This window comes from Ursus americanus, chromosome 14, assembly GCF_024610735.1.
Source record: "Ursus americanus isolate L20-20 chromosome 14, mUrsAme1.1.p, whole genome shotgun sequence".
NCBI classification, from domain to species: Eukaryota; Metazoa; Chordata; class Mammalia; order Carnivora; family Ursidae; genus Ursus; species Ursus americanus.
This window is the reverse complement of record NC_142140.1, coordinates 71,474,956-71,490,020: the sequence shown is the minus strand read 5'-3', so window position 1 is coordinate 71,490,020 and position 15,065 is coordinate 71,474,956. Positions and strand designations below refer to the sequence as shown.

The 15,065-nt window shown below is 60.3% G+C and overlaps 1 protein-coding gene across 2 annotated transcripts in view; it reads left to right on the top strand.

Annotated features, from left to right (window-relative positions):
• Positions 1 to 213: 213 nt before the first annotated feature.
• The window catches only part of RAI1 (retinoic acid induced 1), a 117,622-nt gene continuing 102,770 nt past the window's right edge, over positions 214 to 15,065 (top strand). For both annotated transcript variants that reach the window (XM_045778195.2, XM_087867688.1), the window contains exon 1: positions 214 to 680. The gene's annotated coding sequence lies outside the window, so the exon portion shown is untranslated. The remainder of the gene's footprint in view (positions 681 to 15,065) is intronic.

The following is a 15,065-nucleotide window of genomic DNA, read 5'->3' as shown; positions in this document are numbered from 1 at the left end:
GTTCCAGACCGCACCCAACCCCCGGTCCCACCGCGTCCCCCGCCCGGGGCGGAGCGTGCGAGTCCAGGAGGGCTCCCCCTGGATCCCACGCCAGGCGCCCTCCCCCCTCCCCAGGCCGGCGGGCGGGCGGGCGGGGGGACGCGCAGTGGGGCGCGCGGACCGCCAGGGGGTGCTGTCGGGGCGCGCACGGCCCACCTGGCGCCCGGGGCCTCGAGCGAGCGCAGCCAGGCCGCCCGGGAACTTTTTTCCTCCCGCTCTCGCTCTCCTTCTCCCCCCGCGCGTCGCCCGCCCGCCCGCCCGTTCGCTCTTCCTGTGCGGAGGGGATCGCATTTCCCCGCGGCACCCGCGGACACCAGGCAGGCCCGGCCGGGTGCGCGGCCAGGGCCCGCTCCCCGCGCCGCCGGCTCCCCGCGCCCCCGGGCGCCGCCCCCGCCGCGGCTGGGCTCGGAGGGTCGAGTCGGAGAGCGAGGCGGCGGCGAGGGCGAGAGGCGAGCCGAGCAGGCCGCCCTGCCCGCCGCCGGAGCGCCGGCGCGAGGAGGGGGCGCCGCGGCCCACCCTCCTTCCTGCCTGGCCGCGGGCCGGCCGGGCCGCCGCGCCCTGACCCCCATGGCCGCCCGGGCCTGCGGGCCGCGAAGTCGCAGCGCCAGACCCAGGGCCCCCGAGTGAGCGCGGGCGCCGAGGTGAGCACCGAGCGCTGGGGCGCGGGGGGCGCTGCCGGGGCAGGGGCGGCGCGAGGCGTCGGGATCCGAGGCAGGGTGAGGAATGGAGGGGCTCGGGGGCCGAGCGCGCCGCGGGCCGGGATGTGAGGGTCCGCGAGGTCACGGCTTTGTGTGGTGTGGGGGTGCGCGAGGTCACCGGATGGCCGTCTGGGGGCGGTTCGCGGCGTTGGGGGCGCGAGCGACGAGTGTCCGTGTGGCTGGGGGGCTGTGCGTGCGCGGTGGCCTGGAGTGCTGCCGCGCGGGGCGTGGGGACGCGGGGGGCACTCGCCCGGCGCCGGGGCGGGAGGGGAGCTTTGTGAGTGCGCCCGGGGTGGGGGGCGGGGAGGCGACTTGTGTGAGTGGGACTCGGGGCCTGGCGTGCGGCGCGGCGCGCGAGGCAGGGCGCCAGGGGCGGTGAGGGCCGGGCGTGGGGAGATGGGGTGCGCGGGGCTCTCCGCGGTGCCCCCCACGCGGGCGGGCGGCGGCGCCCGGGCCTGTGCGCAGGCCCCGCGACCGGGCAGGAAGCGGCCCCGGAGGCCCGGGGAGCTCCGACGCGGCCAGGCCCCAGGCGCACGGGCCCTTCGGGGGTGACGTCACGGTCGGGGGTACGGGACACGCGAGCCCCGAGTCCCCGGACAGCGGCGAGCCGGCCAGGTCCCTGGCCCCCGCGCCTTGGAGGCAGGGGCCCGGGGAGGAGGGCGCGGGGGCCGGGCGCCAGGCGGCGTCGCCGAGCGCGGCGGGGGCGAGGGAGTGTCAGGACGCGGGGGTGACATTTGGAGCCTCGGTCGCGCCGGGGGCCTCGGAGGAGGGGCGGAGGGGAAGCGAAACATCAGTCAGGCCCGAGGCCGCTGCGGCCCCAGCTGCCTGGGACGCCCGTTTTCCCAGCGAGCCCGTTTCCCTTCTTGGGGCTCTTAGTCGTCCTCAAATCCACGCCAAGGGCCGGAGTGCGGAACCGAGCCGTGCCCTCCTGGGAGCTGGCGATCGGGCGGCGGGGGGGCGGGGGGGCGGGGAGCGCTGGGGTTTCGTCTCGGAATGGACAAAACCGAGTGTAACAATGCGCTATTGGGGGGCTGGGGGAGGGGAGGCAGCGCGCCTGAATGGCGGACCCGGGCCCTGAGCTTCCCCGCTCGCAGCACTCCCTCCCGCAGCGCCTTTCCCATGCTTTCCGCAGGCTCTGATTCAAGGACCCACGCGGGACCCGCACGGCTCCCTCCCACCCAAAGTGCCCCCCACCCCCCTCCCGCTTCATTTCTCTTCCAACGCAGCGGTGTGTGGAGGATTCAAGGGCATTACATCTGGTTGCAATCCGGTTTCAGGCCGCTGCCGGGCTGTTAAAACCTCGCGCTGACGTCAGAGCAGGGGAATTACTTCTTTTTATTTTATCTTTTTTTAGTTGTCTGCTGCCCTGGGAGGGGAGGCGGGGGTGGGTGAGGCGAGCTCCGAAGTGGAGGCGCCAGCGCCGTGGGAGCCCCAGGCTGGGGGCTCTGCTTCTCTTCCTCCACCCCATCTTCCAGACAGACCTTGCTCTGCCTAGGTCGGGCTCAGCCGGGGTGGGGGCAGCTCTTGCTGCGGACTCCGTGGAGGCCCCTCCCGACTGACCACACAGCAGTGTTTCCAGAGGCTTCCTTGGGATGTGGCTCTGGGGATGTGGAAGCTGGAAAGGAATCTTGTTTCCCACCCCGCCCCTTTGACTGCAGAGGGGGTATAGATGGGACCCCGGGAGCATCCTCACGAGCTTTGGGTGACACACAGGAGCCCGCCCAGAACTTCTGGGCTGGGAGAGGCTGCATCCCAGAACTCTGGCCAAGGCTCTCACAGGGAAAAAGGCCTTGGAGGGAAGCAGAGTTAAGAGATGACCCAGGGCCCCAGGAGCCAGCTCTAGAGTGGGCTAAATAGGACTGTTGCCAAGAGCCAGGGGCCCCTCTGGCTTCTTCCTAAACGGGGGGGATCTCACCCCTCGGAAAAACCATATCTCTTCCACTGGACCAAGAGGCCCTTGTGGGCGCCCTCCCCCCACCCCATTCCTTTTAGACTCCCAAGTCCAGACCCATGGCTTTCAAACTCTGCCAGAGATCTATAGTAAGAAATACGTTTTAGGTCACAGTCCTCCTCACCACCACTATATAAAACTGAAACAAAAGTTGAGCGAAATAGCTCTTTCCTCTACTTTGTCTGCTGAGCTGATACTTTCTGTTCTAGCCTATTTGATTTTTTTTTTTTTAATGCTGGTTGCAACCCACTAAATTGATTTCACAATCCACTAATGGGTCATACCCAGAGTTTGAAAAAAACAGTCCTACAAAATGAATCTGGCTTCTATTCATTCCACAAACATTGAGGCCGTGACAAGTTCTCTCTTTTTTAATTACTCAAGTAACACATGGATTCGTTCGTATTGTGAAAAATGAAAATAACCCAGAAGAATATAGAGTAAAAGTAAAAGTGTCCTCCGCAACCACCCCCCCCCACAGGTAACCCCAGTTAAGAGTTCGAATGTATCCTCCTAGACGGTTTTTGCTACTCGCTCCTGCCATATGTAACATATATGCTGACACTTAGTTTTCTTTTACCCCAAATGAGAACACATCTCAGGCTCTTACTCCTTAACTTCCTCTCCCTTTTCCATTTGTCTTGGGGAGGCCATAGCGTGAGGTGCTCCGGGGCAAGGCTCTGGGTTGACTCCCGGCTCCGCACAGACTGAATGAGTTGCTTACCTCTCTGAGTCTCAGTGTCCTGTCTGCAGAGTGCGCGTAATGAGGGTACTGGCCTCACAGGACTCTACTGAAGGTTTAGTGAGTTATTCCGTGTAAACACATAAAGCTTAGAACAGTACTCGTCCCACCAAATGCCGGTTGGCACTATCACCATGATTAGGACTAGTTTATTTCCATGGCAGTCCATGCAGGCATTGTGTTGCTTTTACTTATTTATTTGAGAGAGAGCGTGCAAGCCGGGGAAGGAGGAGAGGGAGAGAGAGAATCCTCAAACGGATTCCCCGCTGAGTGCGGAGCCCGACGCCGGGCTCCATCCCACGACCCTGAGGTCATGAGCTGAGCCAAAATCAAGAGTGGGACATTCAACCAACTGAGCCACCCAGGCGCCCCACGTTGTTGCTTTTAATGGCCACCTGTGGCTGTGATGTGGGTGCCCTCCCCCACTTTCGAATGCGTGGCTCCACAGGGACAGGGGGGAACAGTGGACACTGGGCAGGGTTTCTGTGGGAGAGGTACCTGGGCTCACTGGCCCCAAGGGAGCAGGTTATTTTCCAAGGACCCGCCGTTTCCGAGCTCCTGTGCTTCGTGCACCTGCCTCCAGAAAGGTCACAGCCCAGTGGGTGCCTGAGACCCAGATGATACCCAAGGGAACCAACATTGTCATGGGAGCTTGAGCCACGTTTCAGGCAGGAAACAGGTCACCCCGTGAAGGCAACATGTAGGTGTTACAGGGGTGATAAGGGCGAGAGTGTAGGGCAGCATCTTTGGGAAGACTTGTCCCCACGGAGAAGAGCAGAGGGAGACTGTGTGTAAATCACTTCCAACACGGGGGACAGATAACTTGAGCTTTAGGATTCCGTCTCGACCAGAGTTGGCAGCTTTATGGAGACAGGGGCCTGGTGGACGCGGGGGCTCAGAACAGGAGCTTCAGGCGCGGGTAAGAGCGAGCAAGAGGCGCATTCCTGGTGGCAGGAACATGCCAGCAAGTGTTTGGAGGCTGGAACGGACGTGGCGTGTGTCCCGTGGCCAAGAGGGGAGGAACTAGCTCAGAAAGAATGATGACGGAAGAGGCTGGGCTGTTGCTGGGGCCTCCCTGGCCTCCCTGCCTCCATCCTGCCCCCTCCCAGCTTGGGCCACACTACCAGAGTGATCTTTCTCAGCCGTAGCACACATTTCCAGGGGCTCCTGCTGCCCCGTGGTCCTTCCCTCATGGCAGGGGCCCTTTCTGGTGTCTTCTGTCTGCTCGGGGCCCATTCAACCCCCTTCCTTCCCCTCCGGCCCCAGCATAGCCTTCCTCCCAGGGTTCAGCCGTTTGCTTCCCTGCCTCTGCACGTGTGCCTGGCGATGTCCTCCTCCTCTGACCTGTGAGGCAGACTGAGTCATCTCCCTTTGTCTATACCCACGGCACAGCGCGTATCCTGGCATTATCGGTAATTCTGTCAGTGTCTGTCCTCCCCACAAGGCTGAAGCATCTAGGCCCGAGAGCACACCTCCCTCCTCTCCTGGCCCCAGTGCCAAGGGCGAGGCCCGGAACACGGGAGACGCTTGGAAATGCTTCCTGGCAGGAAGGGCCAGGTGCGGGGGGCCGGATGAGAGCCCCGACACCGTTTCTGTGGGCCCTCGAGATCCTGGGCAGGCGCCCACGGGATCGTCGCAGGTTCTCAGGGCCCTGGTCAGAGGATTCTGTCCTGTCCGACTTCTGAGAGACAGAGTGAGGCCAGAGAGGGGCCCAGCACCCCCAGGCTGCTCCCTGAGGGGCCTGAGGAGAAACTGGCTCATCCTGTTTCCCCGGGGATTGAGGAGCCTGTGTGAGGCAGGGCTGTGCCCTGTGCCTGGGTGGGTCACTGGGGATCCGAGACTGGAATGTGACACGGCGGTGGGGGGTGGGGGATGGGGGGGTGGAGGCAAAGACTGGGGCTCTGCTGGCAAAGGAGAGATTTTGTTCTGCTGGTTCTTGAACCCCAGTGATGAACAGTGCATGTGGGACGGAGGGAGGGACGGAGGGAGCGGAGGGAAAGGGAGCTGAGGCAGGAGGAGGGGGAGACGTGGAAGGAGGAGGGAAGGAGATGCTTTTGTGGCTAAATAGTGTACTGAGAATCAGGAAAGGAGATATCCAGGAGTACTAGGGCTCTGACACTGAGCATTTCTTCCTTCCCTCCACAGACACCCCCTGGGGTTTCGCCCTCAGCCCCGTGCTCACCCTGGGCCCCAGAGACGAACCAGCATGGGGTCTGGCCTTCCAGGCCCTCCAAGTCCAAGGGCCAGGTGGCCAGTGAACATCCACTTTCTCTACGAAGGGATCGGGCTCAGGGGACCATGAGCCCGGGGCGCCACGGAGGGGCAGGAGGGAGTCCTGCGAGGGGAAACAGAGTCAGCAGGCCAGGGAGGGCCACTGGCAGCCACCAGTTAGGAGTTGTGGGGACATCTCCCCTCTGCCCTTAGGCCTCAGGCTCAGCTATAAACTGGGGGAGTCGCCAGCTCAGGGCTAAGAAAGTAGGGGACTGCGTGGAGAGAGCTGAGAGAGTGGGGACGGGCCCCAGGCTGGGGGTCTTGAGGCGGTGCATCCCCTTTCCTCGAGTCCCCTTCTTGGAGACTGTGCACAGGGCAACATGGTGGGGGTGGGGGCGGTCAGAAGCACCGGTCCAGAATCAGGAAAAGGTTTCGTTCCAGCTGCTGCCCCAGGCCCGTCACCTCCCTCTCCCGTCGAAGGTGGGAGCGGTCATTTCCGCAAGCGTTAAATGTGATGCCAGGGTGGGGGTGTTTTAGGATCTGGGAAGCGAGGAGTTCCTGGACTTAGGGTTGGGCCACCAGGGTACAGTCTGGCCTCGGTCTGCCCTCTCTGAGGCTCCATACCCCCACCTTTCAAATGGGCACCATCCGCGGCCCCTCCAGGTCGTACGCAGCACACGTGGCCGTGCCTCTTGCTAAGGGACTTTGCACATGGAATGTGACAGGTTTGTGCCTCTAAACCCTCCCGGCCGGCACACGGGCCAAACCCAAGCTTGTCTTCCAGCCAGGTTGAGGAGATGGATGGAGTGGGTCTTTGTGACCCAGCGGGGCAGGTGAGAAGGAGAGTTTCCCGGCCAGAGCTTCTGTCTCCCGAGTGGCTCTGTCCCAGTGCCGTGCGTGGACCCCGAGGACGCAGCCGGCAGCTCATGACTCCGGAGGCGATGTGGCCAGGTGACCACACACGCACTCAGTCGTTCTCGCTCGCTCATTCCTAAATCACATACGGAGGCCCCGTCGCACACCAGGGCACTGGGAACACAGCCACAGCATCTCTGATGCGGCATCGTGGCTGTGCACCCGCGTCTGGAGCGTAGCCGCCCCGGTTCAGATCCCAGCCCCGGCGCTTACCTAACCTGGACAATTCCTGATCTCCTTTGCTCAGTTGCCTCACCTGTAAGATGGAGAAAGTGATAGCACCTAGCTCAGAGGATTGTTGGGAGAGTTAATGAGTTAATGCTCATAAAAGCCTTATAACAGCCCTGGTACATAGAAGGTGCTAGAAGGATGGTTCCTCCTTATTGTTTTTGTTTTGTGCCCTGAAGGATCTCACAGAAGGGCTCTGTGCTGGGGGAAGTGTGTCCCAGCCAGGGCTTTCCTGGGAGGGATGACACCCGGGAAGGGAGGGGAAGGGAAGAGAAGGGAAGGGAAGAGAAGGGTAGGGAGGGGACGGGAGTGGCGGGCGGCCCTCCCAGCCCCACCGAGACAGGCCAACTTCTTGAATCAGCACTTGCCATCTCCGGGCCTTGTTGGGCCCTTCCGTGGTGACCAGGCGCTCTTTCTCTCTCAGGGGAGCTCAGTGGGTGAGGCCTGATGGTAGGGAGGCCCTGCAAGGGTGCGGACTGGGAAAGATTTCAGGATCAAGCATGGAAGCTAACAGGATCGCTGCCTGAGGCACCCTCAGGCGTCAGAGGCCGCCAGACCACATCTGGGTGTCCTTAAGCAGCTCCCTCCGGCGTGCTGAGCCTCGATTTCCTCCCAGATCAAGAAACGAAAATAATAGTACCTCCTTCATAGTTTTGCTTTTAAGAGGAGTTTTAAATGAGACGGTGCCCCTAAAGCCCTTAGCTGTACTGGGCACATTGCAAAGTGGTCGATCGGTGTCACGTATTTGTAAGAATAAAAATGCTCCGGAAATGTAAAACCACCTGAAAGAGTCTTCTTGGGGGCTTCCACGAGCCCCGTAGGACAAAGAATTGTTACAGTGCCTGGAGAGACACAGACGCCCAGAGAAGTTTCGCTAGCATAGCAAAGTCACACAGTAATCCAGGGCACTGGCGAAGGGGGAGCCAGAACTGGGCCTCAGTCCGGTGCTCTCTGATGCTTTGAGAGTTCTTCTTCCAGTGAATAGTTATGGGCGGTCGGCACTGGTACACAGCTGAGGTCACATGGGCCTGTCTTCTGGAAACTTCTGGTCTGATAGGGAAAATGCAATCTGTAAAGATGATGATAAGAGGTAAAGAGAGAAAATAAAAATTACCTGTTCTCTTGGCGGGGAGGGAGGAGGAGTCCTGCATTCATTCATTTGGGGAGGGCGCTGTGCCAGGTTTTAGAGCAGTGGTTCTCCACGGGCAGAGCCTTTGACCCTCTGCAGACATGTGGGCCGTGCCAGGGACGTTGTTGGTCGTCTCGACAGGTGGAGACTCGAGATCTTGCTGAACGTCCTGGGGTGCACGGGAGTAGCCCCCACAACACATTATCTGGCCCAAAAGTGTCAGCGGTGCCAAGGGAGGTTGAGCGCCTGCCCCGGAGAATCGGTACCGGCCGAGCAGATGCCGCCCCTGTCCTTTTGAGGCTTCCAGTCTGGGAGATGGGCAGCCGTGAAAGACGCGATTGCACAGATGTGGGGTTAACCGTCGTCACGCTGCAAGCTAAGGAGGTAAAGCGCAGGGAGGAGAGACCTTGGGGGAGGTCTCTGCAGGCAGAGGGCACAGCCCAAGCGAAAGCTCAGAGGCAGAAGACCAGGGTGTGTGGAGGGAAGGGCAGACGCCCCATGTGTGTCTTGGGAGACAGCAGAAAATGATCAAGCTTCTGGGGCCTCCAGAGGCAGGGAGAAGATAAAGGCCCCTGGGAGCTCTCACCTTCAGCCTGGTTTGAGGGAACCACAGGTCCCAGTGTGCTGTACTCTGGGGGACTGAGCCAAGGGGGCCTGCCCAGGCCAAGTGTGTGTGTGTGGGGGGGTGCTGTCCTCCTGTGGGGGCCCAGCCTCCACCCTTTCTCTCATTTGCATCCCTCTGATAGGTGGGACAGAGAAGCAGGAAAATGGAAAGAGAGAGAAGAGGAAGAACATATTTTCATTTCAAACACAGTAGGGGTGGGGGAGGTAGGAAGGAATCTGGTTTAGGATACCTTTGAGACATGCACAGAAAATCCCCACCGTGGCCCGAAATAGCACTAAAAACAGACGTTTTGGCAAATCAGACTTAATTGAGTGGTTCTCTTTTCTTGAGTCCAGCAGGATGTGGACGGAGCTGGCTTTGTTCCCTTAGGGTGACATTGTCCCCTGGGGCCCTCGCCCTGGCTAATTAAACAGAGAGGCCCTGGTCTCCTGGGCAGGACGGGAGCCTGGGGAGCTCAGCCTGGAAGCCCTTGGCCTTAGCCTGAGCGTTCCAGAGGGCCAGAGACAGTGACTGGGGGGACGACCAGCAGCAGGGCCGGATGGGTGAGAGCAGAGGTGGGAGAGGTCTGGTTCCTCTAAGAAACGGACGCCTGTCTCTCTGGATGCTGAAAGGGTCATAGAGAAAAGCCGTCATTTACCGAGTGCCTGCTATTTTTGTGGGCGTCGGGTGGGCTGTCCTCTCTAAGCCTTATCAGCTGCCCTACACGGACTGTCAAGGAAGCTGAAGCTCAGAGAGGTTAAGTGACCTGAGGTCACCCAGCAACCAAGTGGTGACGCTGAGACTGGAGACAGCATCTGCTGGCTCTGCCTGCTCCTGGCTCACCTCCTCATGGTGGTCACTCATCCGGTCGGCAGAGAATCACTGGCTGTGAAATGATACTGCAAAACCCTGGTGGGAAGTTTTTAGGGCTAGAGTCAGACACACATGAGCTTGGATCCTGTCTGGGGCAGCTTGTCTCTGTGGCTTTCTCTCTTGGAGCCTCCTGCCATTTGTCAAGCGGGCACAATCATGCCTTTATCCTGAGTTGCCGTAAGGGTTAAACTCCGCACGGAGGGGACAGGAAGGGGAAGAGGGAGGCCCAGGGAGGTTAGGACCTGCCCTGGGCCACCCAGTGTGGCAGGGTACAATCAAAGAGCCCTGGGTAGAGGGAACCGGGAGAGATTGTTGGATCTTGTGCGGTATCAGTATTGGGTTTCTTTATTTGAACGGGGAGAGAGGGCAGCCCCCACTCTGCAGGTAGAGAAGGTGGTGTGGAATGCGGGTGTTTATTTTTCTTTGCCTGTGAAAGCCCTGCTTCAGCTCAGGCTGATGAGGCTTTCCAAGACACTGCGGTGGGTGCCCGAGGCTGCACACACTGGGGTGCCCACCACACAGGAGGGATCTGCTGGGGTGCCTGCCCAGGGTGGGCACTGAGAGGGCACCTACCACATAAAGCTCCCACGCAGCCTGTAAGCCTTCATCCCAGAGCCTGGGATACCCAGGAACCCCCAGAAGGCGTGAGGGGTGGGGGAGGGCCGTAAAACCAGGGTGTCCCTCTGCCTCCTCCAGTTCAGCCCTCCTGGCCCCATTCATCTCCTTATCTCCTGGCAGCCCGTGGGCTGCTGGGAAGTCAGGGGCTGCCTTCCTGATTGACGAACAAAACAAGCCTTGCTCACAAAAGGAGAGGGGAGGTTGGCTGGGCCTCTTGGGCTCCCCTCCCCCTGCCCCAGGCCCTGGCTGCAGGCATCTTTCATGGTCCACCCAGCTGGCACCCTACATTCTGAGAGGCAACAAGGGCACTTCAAAGCCATTGTGGGTCAGGCTGCCCCAGCTGGGTGCCCTGGCACTGGGGAGGTGGGTTCGAGGAATGTTGGGGTGGCTGTGAGGCAGGGCTTGCTGGAATGGCCGCCCCCTCCTTCCCTTCAGCTGGCTGGGAGGGCAGCTTGGAGAGGAAGCCAGGCCGGCAGGTAGCAGAGAAAGACATCGGATCCAGGGGGAGCAGCAGAGAAAGCAAACAAACAGGGCTTTGTGTGGCTGCAGATTGGCGTCTCAGAAGGGAAGCCAGGCCTGTGGTAGTGGGGAGGAGGAGGGACTGGGAAGCCAGGCCATTGCTCTGGGCCAGAGATAGGTGGCTGGACCAACCCAGGCTAGGCGGCCAGGGAGCAGGGAGTGCCACTATGTGCGGACAGGCGTCCGGAGTCACAGCCTGGCTGAGTCCCAGCTCTGCCACTTCACTCCTTAACAGATCTGGGCTTGTTTGTCCACGGAACCTGGGCAGAGTCACTCACATGCAGCACTCGGGAAGATAAGTCATCTGGCCCGACTGGCCTGGCCCAGTCAGTGTGAGTGCCCATCCTACTCTTGTCTCCCATTGTTGCTGGGAGAACACAGGGTAAGAGGGGATCAGGGTCTCCCCGGGGATTGTCAGCCGAGTCTCCAGGGAGGGCAGGGACGGCTGCTCAGAGCTTTGAGGGCTTCGAAGGCAGCCATACTGAGGGGAAACAGGTTCTTGCTGTCCAATAACAGATGCCTGGGGTGTAGGTGGGTAGAGGCTGGCATCTCATGCCCCCGGGCCTGGGGAACCAAACGCTGCGCGCTTCCCCGGGGGTGGAGGCGCACTAGGCTGGGGGAAGGGACAGAGCCACGAAGACGGGGGGGGGGGGGGGGGGGGGGGGGGCTTCCTTCGGAGAGGTTGAGGAGGCGACTGGTGGGGGTGGCGCGGGGGGGGGTGTCAAATTCTGGATCCTAGCGCGGGCAGCCCCAGCTCGGCCGCCTCTGGGGGCAGGGCAGGCCTCGGGCCTCGGGGGAAAGTCTTAGGTAGGAGCTGTCAGGCCAGACACACTGGCAGCTCGATTATCGCCTCCGGGGCCATTTCCTCTCCTCTCCTCAACCTCGAGAGGGGGCGGCGAGAGGGCAAACGCCCGCGCTTCCTGCCCTCCCCTCCGCTCCCCTCCCGCGGCGCCCACCATCTTGGCCGCGCCGGGGCCTCCTCCGCGGCGTCCGGCCTGACAAGCCCCGGCCGGCGGGCCGGCGACGCCGGGAGGGGTCGGGAGCCTCGCAGCGCGGAGGCCGCGCGGGGGGCGGGGCGGGGCGGGGCGGCCCGCTCCCGTCGCCATGGCAGCGCCCCGTCCCGGCGTGCTCCGCGGGGCCGCTGGGCGGGGCTGCCGAAGCCCCGCCCCCTCGCCGAACCCGTGTCTTTCCGGGAACGCGGGGCTGTGGGCAGTGGCTTCCAATCCTGGCGCTGTGGCTCGAGGTCCGCTCTGCGACCCGATCCTGTGCAGATTAGCCTCGGGACGGACTCTGCTCGCTGAGCCCCGCAACCCCACATCAGGGGCGGCAGGAAGCGCCTCCTGGGGCCAGGATCCCGGGGAAGCTGCAGCCCTCACTCCCGGGGCAGGGAAGTCGTTGAAAGTAGGGCCAGGCCTCCAGGCCACGCTGTCCCGGAGCAGCAGGCTCGGGTCCAACTCTGTCCTTCGCTAGTGCTGCCCATGGGCCAGCCGGGCCTACCTCCCCGCTAAGGACCAGAGAGTGGAGGGGCCAGGAAGGCATTCCCACTACACCACGTCGTGCAAGCCTGGACCCTGCCACCCAGACGGCCTCCCTCCAGCCCAGGAGCAGGGGCCTCCCCTAGTTGGCAGCCACTGGGCTGTCTGGCCGGGAGACACATTCCTACCTCCCGAGCCTGGGCACCCCGCCTGCCCTGGGGGCAGCCCCTTCCGGAACTTTGCTGCCAACCCAGCCCTTCCTCCACCCCTCCTTCCTTCTAGTGCCTGAAGTCCCCGGCCGGTCATTCCAGGGCCGCCTTGTGTCCCCCACTCTTTTCAGAGGCACCGACTAAGCCGACCCTCTTGGGCAGGTAGCAAAATTTAATGCCAGCCTTTAGGTCTTGGAAGGGAGGCTGCCTGCCTGTTGAGCAACTGTCCCTTGGCCTTTCTCAAGCTCACACGGTGCACTCACACCCAGGGAGAGTGAGAAGGGGCTTTCAGATGCAGCAGGAGGGACTCAAACTCGATGTCAGAAAGAACTTCCCAGTCCTAAGCATTTTGTTTTTAATGAAATTATGTTACTATGTTGAATTTAGAAAAACCTAAATATACGGTTAAACAAGTAAAAATCCCGTGTTTCAACCCCTACCCCTACATAACCACTATCAATGTTTTTTTTCCTAAACATATGATAAAGACTGTGATAAGTAAATGTAAAATATGGGACCATTCTATATATTTGGTTTTGTAACGCACTTGGTGGGGGTTTTTTTCTCACTATAAAAGGAGGACAGTCTTATTATAGACTTTTGGAAAATATGACAAGTTAAAAGAAAAACAATTCACCCATACTCCCAGTCTCCAAAGGCAGCCACATTTGACTTCGCCCCCTGTTCACGGGTTTTTTTGTTGTTGTTTAAGCATGCCATCATTCCTCCTGCGTGTACCATTTGATATCCTGCTCTTCTCACTTAATGTTGTGCAACACTCTCGTTTTTCCCCGAGTCTGTGGGAGTTTTGAGAGAACCGGAACCACATTCTTGTGAGAGCTTCAGAAAAGAGCCAAACTAGATGATCCCTTTCTGACTTCGTTCAACCTCTCTCCACCATCAGACCCTCAGGAGCCCTTCCTCATTGCCACTGACCTCTGATAAAAGCAGCTGGGGCCAGGGGGTCCTTCTAGCTGGGGGCCCAGGAGGCCACCTAGCCTGCTTGGAGACACTGAAGACTTGTGGCCCCAGCTGAGATTCAGGGCCCAGCAGCAAGGGGCTTCAATTGGCCCCAGCTGCCTAAGGCTGCAGTGAAGGCTCAGACTTCAGCCTCAGTCCAGCCTCCTTTGCCTGAGCTATGCTCAGACCCATCTTCTGTTCCCTCTTTACATCCTAGGGGTCACTTTTGCTGCCCTAAGCTCGTCCGCCTCTCCCTGGGGGCCTGCGGGCCTGGCACCAGGCACAGCCTCCCTAGGCCCTGCTGCCCCTCAGGCCCAGCTACGAGCTGCCCTTGCCCCCACTTACCAGGCTTCTCTTCCCCATTCCTGAACAGTTCAGTTCTAACACATCCAAGCCCTGTGTGAAACAGGCCTTGGAAAAATCGCAGTTGCCAGGGATGGATTGGCATTTAAAAGGCATCCAAGGCTTGGGGGAAAAAAGCTGAAGAGACAAGAGAACGCAGGGCCCTGTCTCTGAGCAGCAGCTGGATTTAGTGGACGGAAAATCACAGAATGCCCCTTTCCCTGGGAATAACACCCCTGGCAGAAGGGCAGCGGGTGGGGCAACAGACATCATGCCCCAGTGGCCACCACCTGCCACCACCATGTGCTCTTCAAAATGAAAAGATGTGGGAGGGATATTGTGAGCCTACAGCCAATGGCCCTGTAAATTATATTCTCTTAACAGGTTTATTCATTTATAAAATATTTAAGACCCGTTTCGCTTTACCTGCCGCAAGGAGACAGCCAGGTTGGGGCCGAGATTGATGCTCTGACCATGATTTATTTATCTGGATTTTCTCTGCTGGGCTGGGCACCGCCTGCCATGTGGAATTTAACCAAGTGGCAAAATGGGTGTGTATCTATGTGTGTTCTGGGACTTGGGGGGCCTGTGTGGACAGCATGTGGCCGGGTCCATTGATGGGGGGGTTCTGTACATGGAGGGGGTGATGGTTCTTCCGTGGCTGCCGCTTCCAGGCACGTATATGAGTCTGTCTGTGTTGGGTTGCTAAGTATGGGCCTGTGTGTGTGATCTGTGCGTCTAGTGGGGGAGTCTGTGTTTGTGACTGGCACCGACGTGTGGTTGTATGTATGTGGCTGTGTGTGTGTGTGTGTCTGGGTGGAGAGACAAGCCGAGGGGGCTGGTTTGTCCGAGCACGTCTTGGGCACTCATGTGCAATGGTAAGAAGTGGGGGAGCTGTGTTCCTCGGTGTGTGTGTGGTGCGTGTGTCTGCGATTGTGGGCAGGGGACCTGTGTATGTGGCTGAGTGTCTGTTTTCTTGTTAGTGTGTATATCCTGTGATGGGAGGCCTGTTCCTGTGTGCGTGTGGAGTGTGGTATAGGACTTTTCCCACCTGCTTTTTATCAATGGTAGAAGCAGTGGTCGCTGACTGGGTTGCCGAGTGGAGCTCAGTGCCCCGGGGAAATCTGAGTTCCGTGACCTCTGTGCCTCAGGCCCCAGGAAGGACTGGCTTTGGGGGCTGAGGAGGCACTGATAATCCCTGACCCTGTTCCAGCAGAATGGGCCTTCCCCGACCTTGGCTCAGAGGTCAGAGGACACTCCAGGGTCACTGTGGTCCAGGCCTGCATTTCACATATGGGGAAACTGAGGTCCAGAGGCCACACAGCCTGTTAGTAGCCAAACCTGGACCTTCATGCAGAGCCCGGCACCAGCTCTAGTATTCTGCTCCGGGGCAGCACCTCTCTGGGCCTGTTTCCTCTTCTGTTACACGGGAGTGGGTTCCCAGGTCCCTGCGTTCCTCTCACACAGATCATCGGAGCCGGGATGGCCCAGGCAGAGGAGGCAGGAGTTGGTCAAGCATCACTCAGTGAGTCGAGTCCAGCCAGGAGGCAGG